Raw genomic sequence first — 15,381 nt, 5'->3', positions numbered from 1 at the left:
TTGCAGTGTCCTTCCAATTGCTAGATGGGATGCTGCCTGATGAATGAATCAATTAATAAAACCAATTAGATATTCAGATTTACTTAGCTGAATTTTGTTCTTTAACAAGATTCATCTTGAGGCTAAATGAGGCTCTCTAAAGCAAGATACATTATTAATCAAAGGATATTGATAATATACCTCTTTCTGTCTATATTATCTACTGGAATGGTAATTTAAATTGGTCGTGGGACCCTTAAAATCCAATTGAAAGGTTTGGTTTGATCTTTTTTTGTTGTGTTACTGGAGGTGTTACCGGAGAAACTCCCAGAAACAGTTCTTACTGATGCAGTGAAGACTTACAGGCCAGCAAAACTACTAGCATGCAAGCAAAGTTTAATAATGCTAAGTTCCAATAGGAAAGCAAAGCAAGGGTGGCTAGAGCAGAGATGGCACAAGTAGCTTGGCAAAAGGCTGGGTGGCCAGCACCCAGATGGTCAGTGGCCAGGTGGCCAAAAGAGGTGGCCAGGGGTCCTGGCCAGAGGCCAGCTGGCCAGGGATCTCCTGTGTGGCAAGAGAGCCACATGACCAAGAGACAAAAGTCCTTTGTTCTGAGGACTTACATAGTTGGTGGGGTGGGGGTGAAGAAGTTACATTTTAATTGGCAGGTAACGATGGTGCCAGCTTTCCAGAGGAGACATGACTACCTAAATGTAGGTATGGAGAGGGATCTGTTAGCCCGAATCCTTGTCTCGCTCCAGACTCTGTTCATTTTGCACATGTGATGGGAGGCAGGCAGTTAACCAAAGTTATTTTATGGGTTATTCCCTTTGGGCACTGTGGACCCCTGCCCTTTCTCCCTTCCAGGCCTTGGGATGAATACACAGTCTCAAAGTTTTCCTTTTCCCAGCTTTCAAGGGCTCCCCCTCTTCCCACACTATCATAGTTTCACTTGCTTGGGATGCCTGGCAGCCTTGTCAGCTCAGGATTATTGGGCCAGTGTATGAGCTTTTGCTTTTAGCCTCCTGTATTAAGTTCTTTTGTTAGATTGTAATGGTGAGGGCTCTGCCTTTATTTCCCCTCTGGTCACTTATTCTACTGTAATAGAGGGACTACTAGATTTCTCAGAATCTTTGTGGTGATTGTTTCTCTATCTAGACATATTTCCAACAACCGGGAGCGAAAATTTCGGGGCTTTTTGGTACAGAGGACATTAACACTGCTTCATACGTTGAATCTTCTCTCTTGAAGTAAAGGCTTCACATCATGGTACCTGATGAGAAGCTAACCTTTAACAAATCCTGTGCCAGTGCTGTTTTTCCTATAGGGCCATGAAGTCAGAAGTGCAAGAGTTGTGTTCATAGCTTTGTCAATCAATTTTTTTTCCCTTAGTAGTTTTTATCCAATAGTAAATTATGTTAACTCCCTCTTCAACTATGGGTAGAGTCCAATGACTCCTCACCACTTCCACTGCTCCCAGCCTGATGTTAGTCACCACCATGGCTTCACTGCATTGCTCAATCATCAGTTTTCATCTTTGTCCTCCTCATCTATTCTCAACACTATAGCCAGAAAACTTGTGTTAAAATCTGAGCCAGGATTATTGTTACTGGAAAGGGACCTGGCCCTGAGCAAGCCAGTAGTTTGTGGTTTCTCTTTGTGTAGGAAAGATTTCACAACAAGAGTCCACGTGATTTTTAGAGGATATTTATTAAAGCTAAGGACAGTGGAACAAGGAAGGGCTTATGATATTGGAAGCAACAGGAGAGCCTAAACAGGGCTGCCTTGGCTCACTAAGAAGTCAGAGAAAAGGGGGCCTTTGGGACAGGGTCAGGGGGTTAACCTGGGACGAGCTGCTACTGCCTATTGCTCCCTGTTTGCAAGCGTTGGGGGGTTCCTTAGAGTTTAGGAGATGCATGCCTGTGGGGGAGGAAGTGGGGAGGGGGAAGGGACAGGCAAAGGTGTACTCCTGGGAGGGAGCACAGGCTGGGACTTTCAGGTTTGAGAATTTGTAAAGGCTGGAGTTTAGGGGAGGTCTTTGGAGAGGATCTCAACAAAATATTCACTAGTTTTACACTGATGTGCCAAAATGAGATTTATTCCCTTAACTTCATCTGTCCTTGGGTGTGGTTGGCAAATGGCACTAATTGGATTTATTTGCTTTGTCTCCCTGAGTAGGGTGTTTAAAAACTAAAGGAGGGGGGATGATAAGAGGACTCAAGAGTTAAAGGTTTTAGCCTCACACTGGCTAGTATGGCTCTGTGGATTAAATGCTGGCCTGTGAACTGGAAGTAGCCAGTTCAATTCCCAGTCAGGGCATATGTCTGGGTTGCAGGCCAAGTCCCCAGGTGGGGGCCCGTGAGAGGAAACCAATCTATGTATCACACTTTGCTCTTTCTCTCCCGCTCGTTCGCTCTCCCTTTCCCTCTCTTTAAAAATAAATAAATAAATAAATAAATAAAATCTTTAAAAAAAGATTGTAGCCTCAGTTGAGAGGCTGAAGTGACTAATGCATCTGGAAAGCTATTATTCCAAAATTATGTAGCTTTTGAATAAAGACTCCTTTCCTTTTTCACCAAACCTCTGCCTCCAGGATTTTGCCTAGAGGGTAACAGCAGGCAGCAGGACCCTACTTGCTGTTTGGTAACAGTAATGGCAACACAGATGGGACTGTGGGGTTTCCTAGTCTCTAGGGATTTCTCTGCATGTTCCCTCGAGGCTGCCTAAAAACGTCTAGCAGGTGGAAGGAAACAGGTCTGGAAATGAGACAGACTCTAAGAGGGGGTGAGGATCACCCGAGTTTTGGGGCCACGAACCAGGGTCTGGGTGAGGACTGGCTGAATTTTGGGAGCCATTGTAAGATCAGTTGGTAGAAGGCTTGTTTATGAGCACTTGTTTGGAATAATAGAGTTGTGGTTTTGCTTATATGTTCCCAGTTTACCTGCATCTTTCTGGTCATAGCTTTAGGCTTGCACGTCTGAGCCAATGTGTTGGCTCCTGGAATACCTCACTGGGTAGAATGTTAGTAGACTGGGTTATGTACAGCCATCAATGTCTAAGGAGGAATGGGTTCTTTATTGTAATACTCTGTGGCCTATGTATATTTTAGACTGTGGGGGATAATGGCCACTAAATTGTTCTCTAAATTACTGTACCATCATGCATTAGAACTATATTGCCAATGGTTAGAGAAATGGGACAAAATCTGTTACATGAAGGCATTTACATCATTACTTAACAGAGTTTCACCAGGGGCGGAGACCTGCTTGAAGATGCAGAGAAGGGAAGTTGCCTCAAAACCCCTTACTGACAGTAAGGCACAGGAAGAAGAGGAAAGTGAAGAAATAAATCTTGTTAATGCCTTGAACTCAGAAGACACAAGATTAGTAGCAGGAAGTCCCCAGTCACCACACCCACTGCTACATACTCCTGAAATAGGGCCCAGAGAGCCAGTGGTCCCACTTCTGTATGATGAGGGAAGGGTCTCCCCTTTAAAGACCCATCAGGGCACCCAGTTTGACCAGGGAACATCCCAATTCAGAGCAAGACAGTTCCCTTTGAGGCAATATTCTATAGGTTGAATAAATCAGAAAGGCCAGCCCACTGGTTACTACTGGGCCCATATTTCACTTCAGACTTACTGAATTAGAAAAATTCCAACTCCTCATACAGGGAGGAGCCTCAGAAATTGGCAGATTTTGTCATGTCCATTTTTGCCATTCATCATCCAAACTGGGCAGATGTACAGGCTCTCCTTAACATCCTGCTGATGGCGGATGAAAAGCCCTAGTTATAAATAAGGCTAATGAAGAGGCACAATGCCCCCACCAAGAGAATCCCAGCAGGACCCCCAACCCAGCTTTATTTTATGTAGTATCCTTAATAGGGTCAAAGTCTTAAATCAATCCCTGGTAAGGGGGATGTTGTTCACCTTAGAGCAGGGTTTCTTTACCTCAGAACTATTGGCATTTGGGGTTGGATACTTCCTTGTTGTGGGGGCTGTCCTGTGCATGGCAGGATGTTGAGTGGTGTCCCTGACCTCTGCCCAGTAGATGCATCCCCACTAGCTGTTATAATCAAAAACATCCCCGGGTACTGCCGAATGTCCCTGGGAGGACAGTATCACCAGCGCTTGTTGGGAACCATGCCTTAGACTTTGGAGCCAGAGGTCGGGGTTATCTTGCTTTGGGGCACTTGAGTTGCATGAGGGACGATGGGATACAGAATAAAATCTGGGTTTCTCTAGGAGATACAAAGATGAGAATGGATAGCAGCCAATGATGTTCATCCCACATCTATTAAATTGGTCTGTAGACTTTGGAACACATTTTGGCTTTCCTGTAAGTTAGGAAATGAGTGATAAAATTGGAAAATATGTGTTTAGAATTTTGATGTTTGATCAGAGAAGAACTTCCAGCAAGATACCAACCCATTCAGAATATCCGAGGACAAAGATGCTCCTTCGTCCGCCCCATGGAGGGCAGAGGATGGAGAAGAAAAACAGAATTGTATTGGGAGGGAGACAGCATTCCAGGGACCATTGGGGAGCTCTGCAAGTGCAGGTTTTTAAAGGCTTTCCACCAAGTCAGGCTTAGACTGGACGTTTCTGATTTCTGTGGCTTGAGGAATTGCAAAGGACTAACAGAATCTCCTGCTTCTGCCTGCCAAAGAGTCTCTTTATTTAAATTACTAAAGGACCTTATATTTACAACCTAAGATATGTTTTGTGAAGTAAAAGAATTTTATTTCCGGTGCATGGTTTCAAGGAAAACCTTAGGAAAATTTGTGAGTTCGTGTACTCTAATACTTAAAACCTAGACTTTGCTGTTCTAGAATTAGTCATTTATTTATAATTATTCATTTCATTTTTTTCAACAAATGTTGAGTGCCTGATATGTAAGAAAAGTAGACATAGTCCCAGTTCTTGACGTGTTGAAAAATATGGTAAAGGCAACAAATGTCCTAAAATTAAAAATTTAAAGCTCAGCTTAAAAGAATGTACTCCTCTGGCTACTTTAATGAGTAATGAATGGTCTTTTAAAAGGCTGAGCAGATATGTCACAACTGGAACTTGGTACTCTATCTAGATTTTTGTTTTTTTTTAAAGATTTTATTTGTTTATTTTTAGACTTCTAGAAGGGAAGGGAGAAAAAGAGGGAGAGAAACATCAATGTGTGGTTGCCTCTAACACGCCCCCAACTGGGGACCCAGCCTGCGACCAAGGCATGTGCCCTGGCTATGAATCAGACCAGTGACCTTTTGTTTTGCAGGCTGGCACTCAATCCATTGAGCCACACCAGCTGGGGCAAACTTAGTTATTATTTTAGACTATTATATCACAAAATAACCAAATTTCCTTGTCAATTCCATTTAAATTCTAATTAGATTTTAACAATGGGCAAAATTTCTTACTGCTATTCTTTTTTCTGAAATTACTGTTGTCAAAAACTGAGGCTCACTAAAAGCACTGAATGTGTCAGGTAAATGCCCTAACTGACTTTAGTGCAAAGGCCACAGCCACAAAATCTATAAAGATTGTGGCACACGAATGTTTATTCTGCTTCTGCAAAAATGACCCTCCATTGCCAGGTTTTTGCCATCCTGATGTCCTTGTAACATGGCAACAGTCTACTCCTAAATCAGAGAAATGTTGGGTAAACAATGGCTATAAATTAAACAAATAGTCGGGCTATAGTAAATGCAAGATAGTGGCTTGGTTCTTTCTGGCTCACTAGAAAAATCCATTTTTTTAGGTTTTTGCGTTCCATTGCCTACCATAGTGGATTTAAGAATGGCTATTTTGTCCTAAGAGGCCTCAGACCTGCTCCCTCTGAACCCTTTGAGCACCTGCAACTGGACTTCATTCAGTTGCCACTTAGCATGGGTTAGCAATATGTTCTTATTGTTGTATATGTTTTCTGGATGGGTTGAAGCCTTCCCCCACCACAAGGCTGTTGCCCTCCCAGTAGCAAAGGAACTGTTAGAAAGTATGTTTTTACTCACATGACATAGTTACTGGTAGACAGTGTCTGTTGGAGTGTAACCTGCTGATCCCTTGTCTTATTCTAGTATGAGCAACTACTGTAAGTCTTTAATGTGTTACGCTCAAGCCTATCATTAACAGCTTAAAGAAGCTGATCCCAGTTCAAGGTATCCTGTGGGTTGGTTACAGTCTAGAACATGGTGACTGGTACTCTGGAAACATCATCATAGGATAGCCCTTAAGCCCCATTGAAAGGGACCGTGCCAAATTCCCCTGACCACTGACACTACTGCCAAACTAGAAGGCATGGAGCCTTGGATACACATCTCACAGCTAAAGAAGGCTCCACTTGTCATGTGATCCTATACAAATGCTGGAAACCTTCAAATCACACTGACGAGGAAGAGGAGAAATAGCTGACCCCCATGTAGACAGCTTCTGCCCAAGACACCAGATAAAGACTTTCTACTTGAGCTAAACAGGAAACCCTTTCTTCGTTGTTTCTTTGGCATTGGTCTGGAAAGATAACGCCATCATCTGTTATCTCCTAGGCCATTGCTGGGGATAACCTGAAATTTAAAGCAACTTTTTATTTCAGGCTGTGAGAAAACCTAACTGACCTCTGGCTTGAATGGACAGTTGTGTCCGACAGGATTTATCCTCGTCTGTGGTGGTTTTCCTTCTCCTTGGGCTTATTCATGCCTAGATGACTGGCACACAGCTGAGTAGTGCCTTTTGGATTATCTGGCTGTGCTCCTAACTATTCTGGACATGACCTACCAGAAGGAACTCATAATTCAGGAATGACTTCCTTCGGCAGGGTCATATTTTCCTGGTTAGGAATAGCTACAAATGGAATATGATCAGAAATCTCTCCTTAACTTGTGGAGACATTACAGACTTCATTACCGAGGAATTAGCTGTCCAGCAAAGATCCTTAGACCCTCTGGCCCCAGTTGTTCTTTATAAGGGGGTAGCCCTTGATTATCATTTAGCTAGGCAAGGAGATGTCTGTGCTGTGGCCAAAACCACCTGCTGTACCTGGATCAGCACTTCTGGGGAAGTTGAAACTCAGTGATACACGAACACTGAGCAAGCCAGTTGGCTTATGGGTCTCCTTCAATGGGGTCTTTCTTTGATTGCTTCGGGTCTTTGGGACTATGACTCTGAGGTGGAACCTAAACATTGGAAATTATTACTCTGCTTATATTCATCACCATAATCTCCTTGGTGCATTTTATCCTCTTAAAAACTAAATCCATGTTTGCTGTCACTAACTGCCAAGAAATGACCTCCCTAAGACTGGAATGTGAAAAAGGGAATGAAGAAACAGCCTGCTTAAGGAATATGAACCTGCAACTGTGTGACCTGTGAGTATCACAGGGATTAAACAAAAACATCATGACTTGTGAATAACAGAGAGAGGATCAGAAAAAGCTACAAGAACTACAAAGCATGGCTGAGAGTGGCTCTAATGTGTTAATTTTGATCATATCTCAGGCCAAGAATTTAACCAATGGGAGGAAATTGTTAAAAAGAAACAACACACTCAAACGGAGTCACTTGTGGTAAGCTCCACCAAGACTTAATTCCTAACCTAATTACAGTTTCAACCTCTCCCAGGAGTGGAATTTTAAACCAATCAGCCTGGAATTTCCTGATCAACAGCAGTGAAGTAACCTGCCTGGTAAGACCACTCTGCTTTCTCTAAGGGAAGGTGACTTTGTCTGAAATAGTCTACTCTTCCTTTGTTTTGGGTTTTTTTTTTTCCTTTTTGAAATAATCTCTTTTACCTTTTTTGTCTCACCCTCTCTCTGCCTATAAAAACCTTCCATTGTGTACAACTCCTTTCAGTGTCCTAGTTGCTACGTAGGATGTTGCCTGACTCATTAATCACTTAATAAAACTGGTTAGAGCTTCAGATTTACTCAGTTGAATTTTGTTCTTTAACACCTTATACCCTGAAGAGTCACTGTTCTTTTCTGAATTCTCCCTCTCTGAAGCTACCCTCTAAACCTGGGACTTGGTGGTCTCGGGCTCTGCTTCTACTTTGATCTTGGGCAAGTTATCTTTTCTTCTGGGTATCAGTTTCCCTAACTGTAAGCAAGAGACAAGGAGTGTGAAGCCAAGCATCCACTATTCCTTTTTTTTTAAATTGTTTCACTGCCTTTTTTTTTTTTTTTTTTGTGAGAGATAGTGGAAATGAGAGAAACACTGGTGGTAGAGAGAAACATTGGTTGGTTGCCTTCCATACATGCCAGGGCTGGGGATTTTATGTACCCAGACCAGGGACCGAACCCGCAACCTGGTATGTGCCGTGACCAGGAATTGAACCCAAGAGCCATTTGTTACAGGATAACACTCCAACGAACTGAGCCACACCAGTCTGGGCCCCACTATTTTTTTTTAAAAAGATTGTATTTACTGTTAGAGGGGAAGGGAGGGAGAAAGAGGGATAGAAACATCAATCGGTTGCCTCTTGCATGCCCCCAACTGGGGACCTGACCCACAACCCAGGCATGTGCCCCAACTGGGAATCAAACCAGTGACCTTTTGATTTGTGGGATGACACCCAACCCACTGAGACACATCAGTCAGGGCCCAAGCTCCACTATTTTTGACTGACCATGAACAGTTCATTTTTCATTGAGTTACTCATTTTGGGGTGTGCATTTTTATAAGTTTATATATTTATAATGATTTGTTTTTATTGATTATTTTAAATCTACATTAAAAATTAAATTTTATATATTTTGGATTAAAAATTTTTTAATTTTAAATCTATTGTACTCAATTTTCATCTATAGTTGTAATATAAAATTTACTTTTAAAAATATATGAATTAAAAAATAAAATCCATTTAAAGAAAATTATTAAAATTATACAGAGATGAAAAAAATTATGAAGATGATATACATATGATTGGACTTTGAGAAGCATTAGACCTAATGGAGAGAACAGAAAATGCCCAGGATTAAACACTAAACCTGTCCAATATTTAAACATTAGGAAAAATAAAAGAAGCTGATAAAGAAGATCAAAAATGGAGGGGTTTTAGTGCTAAGAGGGAATTTAAGAAAGTGTAATATGTAACTCTTTCTCTGAGATGTTTGTGGCTTTATGGATGCCAGATGTATAAAAAATGCTATTTCAAGACATCTAGGGATTCTTGTGGGAGGAGAGGATCAGCCTAGGTCAAAGCATTTAATGACATTCAGTGAGGTTAACAGAGTGACTCAAATTTCCAGAAGCAATTCCTTTAACTATCATCTTGTTTTGGAACTGCTCTCTCAGGAGCCAAGAAATGGAAGTTGAGAAGAGGAAAAGGTAGTGAAAGGGATGGGAAAAGTGAAGTATGGTGGAACCTCGGTTCTCGAACTTAATTCCTTCCAGAAAACTGTTTTGAGAAGCAATTTTTTGGAAACCGAATCTCTTTTGTCACCCGAGACACGTGTGACTGATCATACAGGTATTATCAGCATGAAAGGGTTGTTAGGTAGGGACAATCGAGACCCAAAGTTTTGTTAGATAGCCAAGACATTTTTTTTCCATGAACTACTTTGTTGAGAACCGAATTGTTTGAGAACGAGGTTCGTTTGGAGTAGTTCACAGAAAAAAAGCCTTGATTGTCTAACAAAACTCTGGGTCTTAAGGCTCTCTACCCGACAACCCTTTCTTGCTGATACCAGTATGATCAGTCACGTGTCTCTCAGGCAACAACAGATTGCTTCTGGAACAGTTTCAAGAAAGAATTAAGTTCCAGAACCGAGGTTCCACTGTACTTAGAAATCAAAGGTGGTAGGAGTTGGAGAAAGCTTTAAAATTCAGTGAGAAAACTGAGCCTAAATTAAGGTTATATCAATTTAGGGAGAAAATATGGTTTGTAAGAGAAAGTATGGTTTGAAGAATAGTTTTCATTAAAGAAAATAGAGTAGAATTCAATGAAATAAATATAGTAATTAAGAATATAAATGGCAGTAACCTTGAACTGTCCTGTTTCTAAGCTGGTGTGCTGCGTCCCTTGGGTGTGGAACAGGCCAAAGTACCTCTTAGGGTGGGGCTGCCAGGTAAAACAGTGTGTCCCAGGCAATATTTGGGACATATACTGAAAAACTGTTCTGTAATTAATTAATTGATTGATTGATTAACTCCAAATCAGCTATCTCCACTAACTCCCCGAGGATGCAGCCAGCTGAAGAACATTTACTGCTTGTCAGCTTGTCTAACTATGCTGTCTTCTGGCAGTGACTGTATAAACTCCCTTCCTCCTCTCCCTCCTCCCATGTTATAGTATGAAACATGTAAAACCTTTAGAAAATTTGTAAGAAATATACAGTGAACATCTATATACTATTTACGTAATTCACCAATTATAATGTTTTTTCACATTTTCTTCCTTAAATCCCTTTTACACATTGTGTGTATTCTTTAGCTGAACCATTTGATAGTTGCAAACCCTCATTATGTATCTCTCAAAAATGAGAATATTTTCCTATATGACCCAAAAGCAATTATCACAGGACATTTGGACATTTAATAATGACACAGTACTATTTTCTAACATGCAGTCCATATTTAAATTTCTGCAATTGTCACAATAATGGTATACTTTTTAATCTAACACTTTTTTTCTACTCAAGATTTGAACAAGATTCATACATTGCACTTATTTTCATGTTTTTTAGTGTTCTTTAATATAACACAGGTTGTGAATTTTTTTTTTTTCATTCATGATGTTGACATTTTGAAAGAGTCCAAGCTCATTCTTTTGTAGTTGTCTGATTGTTTCCCCATAGCGAGACTTAGGTTAAACATTTTTTTGGCAGGAATACTACATAGGTGATGTTGTATCACACATCTCAGTGTATCACAACAGCAGACATATAATGTGATAATTTTAAAAAAGATTTTATTTTTTAGAGAGGGGGAAGGGAGGGAGAAACAGAGGGATAGCAACATTGATTGGTTGCCTCTTGCATGCCCTGGGGACCTGGCCTGCAAACCAGGCATGCAACCTGACTAGGAATCAAACCAGTAACCTTTTGGTTCACAGGCTGGCACTCAAACCACTGAGCCACACCAGCCAGGGCCGACAATGTTTTTTTAATGAAGGTAAGGTTGATCTTTTGGTTAAAGTATTTGCTACCATATTTCTCTATCATAAAGATTTCTTTTATTCCTCTTTGAAATTAATAACTTGTGAGGTGATACTTTGGGCTGTGTGAATATCCTGTGCCCCATCTTTCTCCCAATGGCTTTAGCATTCAATAATGATTCACTTCTGAACTCAAATGTTACTATGGTAGTTGTGTAGTGGTGATTTTCTATTTCTACCATCCCTTATATGTTTATTAGTTGGCATTCTTCTTTAAAGGAGGACTTTCCTTTCTCTAAATTTAAAAATTAAAAGAAATATATCAGCATGGTCATGTATTCTATTTTATTAACTATGTTGTAATCCATTCCTCTCATTATTTTGATGCTCAGTTTGTCCCAAATTTGGCAAGTGACAGCCCCTTAGATTGTTTCTCTCTTCTTGACATTATCTACCTCAGTGTTGAGCACTTCTTTAATTTCCGGCACAAGATGTTCCAGGTTCACCTTGAACTTAAGCATTTTCCCAAAGGGTTTGGGAAATGGTATTTGGAGAGCAAGACCTGGATACCATGTGTACTCATTTTTCTCAGCTGAAATTGCTTTTAGGTCCTCTCAGTGGACAGAACTAGGAAACATGTTTTAAAAACCATTAGTTCATAATGGTATCTTTAATTGATACCCAGTTCAATAGCATAGGATTCTTCCTCTTCTACTGTTCCATATTTGTGTCTTTGTTCTTCCACAGTTAACTCCCTACTTCCTCAAAACATCAATAATATATTTACTCATTTGCCCAATCCTGTAATTGCCTCACCACATCACTACCAAAAACAAGCTTATCAAGTTCAAAATTTTTTTGTCCTTAGCATATATCTCACTGAAGTGGATAGTTGTAATACTGTAAGTTCAAATGTTCTTTGGATGAATTCTTTTTTCTTTGCAATTGTGTTTCTAATCAATTTTATTTCTTTCACTTTCAGGTCTTTTCTACACCCCCCCTATCTTGTTGACTTAATTTTATTTTTTGAATATGTAAAATGCTAACATGGTTCAAAATCCAAAACTATATAAAACATTATATTTGCATAGTTCCCTTTTCTATCTCTTCTATTCCATTGCTCCAACCACCATAGGTAACCAAATTCATTTGTCTTTTACTTATCTTTTCTGTTTCTTATTTGTAAAAATAAATGAATAAATATATGTAAATATATATAAAATGTAGCATGCTTCCATTTTTTTAATTAATAACATATTCTGGAAATCAGATTATGTCATTTCATAGAAATGTTTTTCATTTTTTAATTTTCCAGCTGCTTAGTGCTCTATTAAATAAATGTACCATACTGTATTCAACCAAACTCCTATGTATGGACCTTTAGGATGTTTCCAGTATTTTGCAGTTATAAATAATGTTGCAATGAATAACCTCATTCATGTGTTTGCTTGTATTGTTAGAGGTGCATTTTCAGGGTAGATTCCTAGGATTGTGATTTGTAGGCCAAAGGGTAAATGCATATGCAGTTTTGCTAGATATGGCATAATTCCCTGCCATAGGAATTGTACCATTTTGTTCCCACCAGTAGTGAATGAGTGTTTGTTTTCCCAAAATCTGTTCAACAGACTGTTTCTTCAAGAATTTACATCTTGCCAATGTGATGGGTAGGAAATAGCATCTCATAAAGTTTTAATATGCACTTCTCTTTTTATGAGTTGGGCATATTTCATATATCCTTTTCCTTTTAAAAGTAGATATAAAACTTTGGTGGCAATCTTGAACTGAATCTTTCATTGTACTAAAATAAAATGAAACAAAAATTTCTTTCTTAAAGACTCCTTCTGGGTTGTTTTATGTACACAAGTAGTTTTATAATGTACTAGAGGGCAGTGACTTTTAAGATAAAGCATTATTTTGTAACAACATTGCAGAACAGTTTGATAAGTTAAAAGAAAACATTATCTGAATGGGATATGTTGTGTATTTGCCTCTGCAATTTAGAGAAAGGTTAATAATAATCTCTTTATTTGCTGTTTTGCCCTATTACAAAAGGCTCTCTAATTCTGTAGGGTCCATTGGGCAAAAATTATTATCTCTTTCTATAGATGAGGAAACTGAGACTAACAAAGGTTTGGAGACTTACCAAGATCATGTGACTAGTAACTGGCAGAGTCAGAATTCGATCTTAAGACTATTTGATTCCTATCCAGTATTTTTTTTAGTAACTGAAGATTAAATACTGAGTTATTAATTTATACACTGGGTATTTGTGTTTTGATGGTGGGTCAGAATTGAGGGTTTTTCTTGTATGGTGATGGAAAATTCATTTAAAAATATTGATTATTTAAATGAAATGACTACGATAAAAATGTTTAAAAAAATTTTTTTCCCTGATTTTCGGCATGCTCACTTACTGAGGCTAAGCCAAAGTGATAGTCAATGGAGGTGCTGAGAAAAGTGAGGATAAAGTGTAAACGGGTCTCATTTACCATTTTGAGGCTTGGGGGTGGGGTTCCTGTCAATCTCTCTTCAGTGACTTCCCACTGCTCTTGAGATAGAGACTGACTCCATCATGTGGTCTGCAGTCCAGGAGGAGCCTGGTTCTTCCCCGCCTTCCAACTTCAAGGTGCCGTTTCCCCCTAGGCTGTCTTTGCCTTAGCCATACTTTGCCTTCTTTCAGTCCTCAAACCTGCCATCAAAAGCCTTTACATATATTCTTCCTGGGCTGGTTTTCTCTCCTGTCTTCACCCAGTTAATGTATTCTCATCCCTCAGTGCTAAGATCAAGCATCACTTACTTGGGAAGATCTGATCTTTCTGCCTGGACCAATCTCCTATATTCTCTCATAATACCATGTATATGCCTTCTTCATAGTGTTATTGAATAATGGACGCATTGGGGGGGTGGGGGCCCAGATACTGTTACCGAACCAACGCCCCGCCCCCTTCCTTGGGGTCCCTCTGTTCTAGTTTCTTTGTCCACTGCCCTTGGAAATTATGGCTCTTCAATGGCAGAGTTTGGTGCAAAGGAAAGGAACTATTTATTTAAAAGTTATACAGGTTTTGAATAATAGCTAAATGCCGCCATTAAATCTCAAAGTCCCTTTAAAAGCACCCACCAACACACACACTCCTGCCTTTCCCTCCTTTTCCCAGTCGGGCTAGTCAGGGGTACCGTCCTTTAGAAGAAAAAGAAGTCCAGGGCTCAGCTAGTCAGGCCTCTCGCGATTCCCAGCATCATCAGCTGTGTCGCCGCATCTCCAGTTCTTAATCCAAACCATGTGGCACCTTCTCCTGGTCCACTAGCAAGAGTCCTTTCCCCCTTTCCTTTCTGAATGATCTTCGCATTACTCCCCCAGCCTGTGGTGTCTCCCCCAGGCCCTGTAACTCCTTCCCAGTTACATCCTGGGTTAAAGTTATGCAAACCTTACTGGTTAGCCTTGTTGATATGCAAAATAACCATCTTTGCATATGAAGCTATCCTGCTTTATTGACATGCAAAATGACTCTCAATAGCCCTGCTCCATGTCAGGAAGAAGCTTGCCTGTTACTGATACGCAAAATATCTTTCAATGACCCTGCTCCTTGTCTCCCATCCCCCATGGCGGCCCGCCTTGGAGCAGGGGAGTGGGAGAATATCCTATATTTTTCTTGGACACCACAAGTTCTGGACCCCTTTACAAATCCCCCCTTTGGTGAGGGGCTGGCTGTGCCCCATTACACTAGCACTTTTCACAACTGCAATTTTAGAAATGTTTGTGCATTTACTTGATCAATCTGTCTCTCCCACTAGTGTGCAAGCCCCAGGAGAACAAGAACTCTGGCTTTGCTCACGGTGGTGTTCCACAGCCTAGTGTAGTGCCTGGCACGTAGTAGACGTTCGACCAATAGTGATGGCGAGTGATGGTGTGCATGGTTGCCTACGTGCAAGAGCACAGGCACTTTCCTGTGCTTGGCAGGCCACTTTCTTACCTTTGCATCTTCCCTAGGTTTTATTTTCACCTCTCCATATCTGCTTATGATATTTTGAGCTTTAGTAGATGTTTGTTTGATTGCATTTCTCTCTAGCTCCTACTTCTGCATGTATATTCTCTGTTTTGTGACTTACCAATTCAGACACAAAACCACACATACTTGCAACCCACTCCTAAGCCTTCATGGGTTTAGAGATTTGGGTGAGAATTTGAGGAGTTATCTCCTCCACCACTACGTAGTCACCCATCATTTCACTGACTTTTCTTCTCTCTCTCTCCTGACTCTTCCTCTTCTACTTTAGGCGTGTCATACGCATCTCATCCCACTCGGGGTGATTTTGCAGAAGCAAT

General features: G+C 40.4%; 1 long non-coding RNA gene across 1 annotated transcript; it reads left to right on the top strand.

Annotated features, from left to right (window-relative positions):
• Positions 1-647: 647 nt before the first annotated feature.
• LOC129078404 (uncharacterized) lies at positions 648-12,088 on the top strand. Its single transcript, XR_008529960.1, has 4 exons — positions 648-692; positions 7,586-7,649; positions 11,016-11,074; positions 12,040-12,088. It is a non-coding gene; the product is annotated as an uncharacterized LOC129078404 (long non-coding RNA).
• The last annotated feature ends 3,293 nt before the right edge of the window (positions 12,089-15,381 follow it).

Source organism: Pteronotus mesoamericanus, unplaced genomic scaffold, assembly GCF_021234165.1.
Source record: "Pteronotus mesoamericanus isolate MK-2021 breed Mesoamerican mustached bat unplaced genomic scaffold, CSHL_Meso_final contig_73, whole genome shotgun sequence".
In the NCBI taxonomy this organism is placed as follows: Eukaryota; Metazoa; Chordata; class Mammalia; order Chiroptera; family Mormoopidae; genus Pteronotus; species Pteronotus mesoamericanus.
The sequence above is the reverse complement of the archived record's forward strand: the minus strand, read 5'-3'. Positions and strand labels throughout refer to the sequence as shown.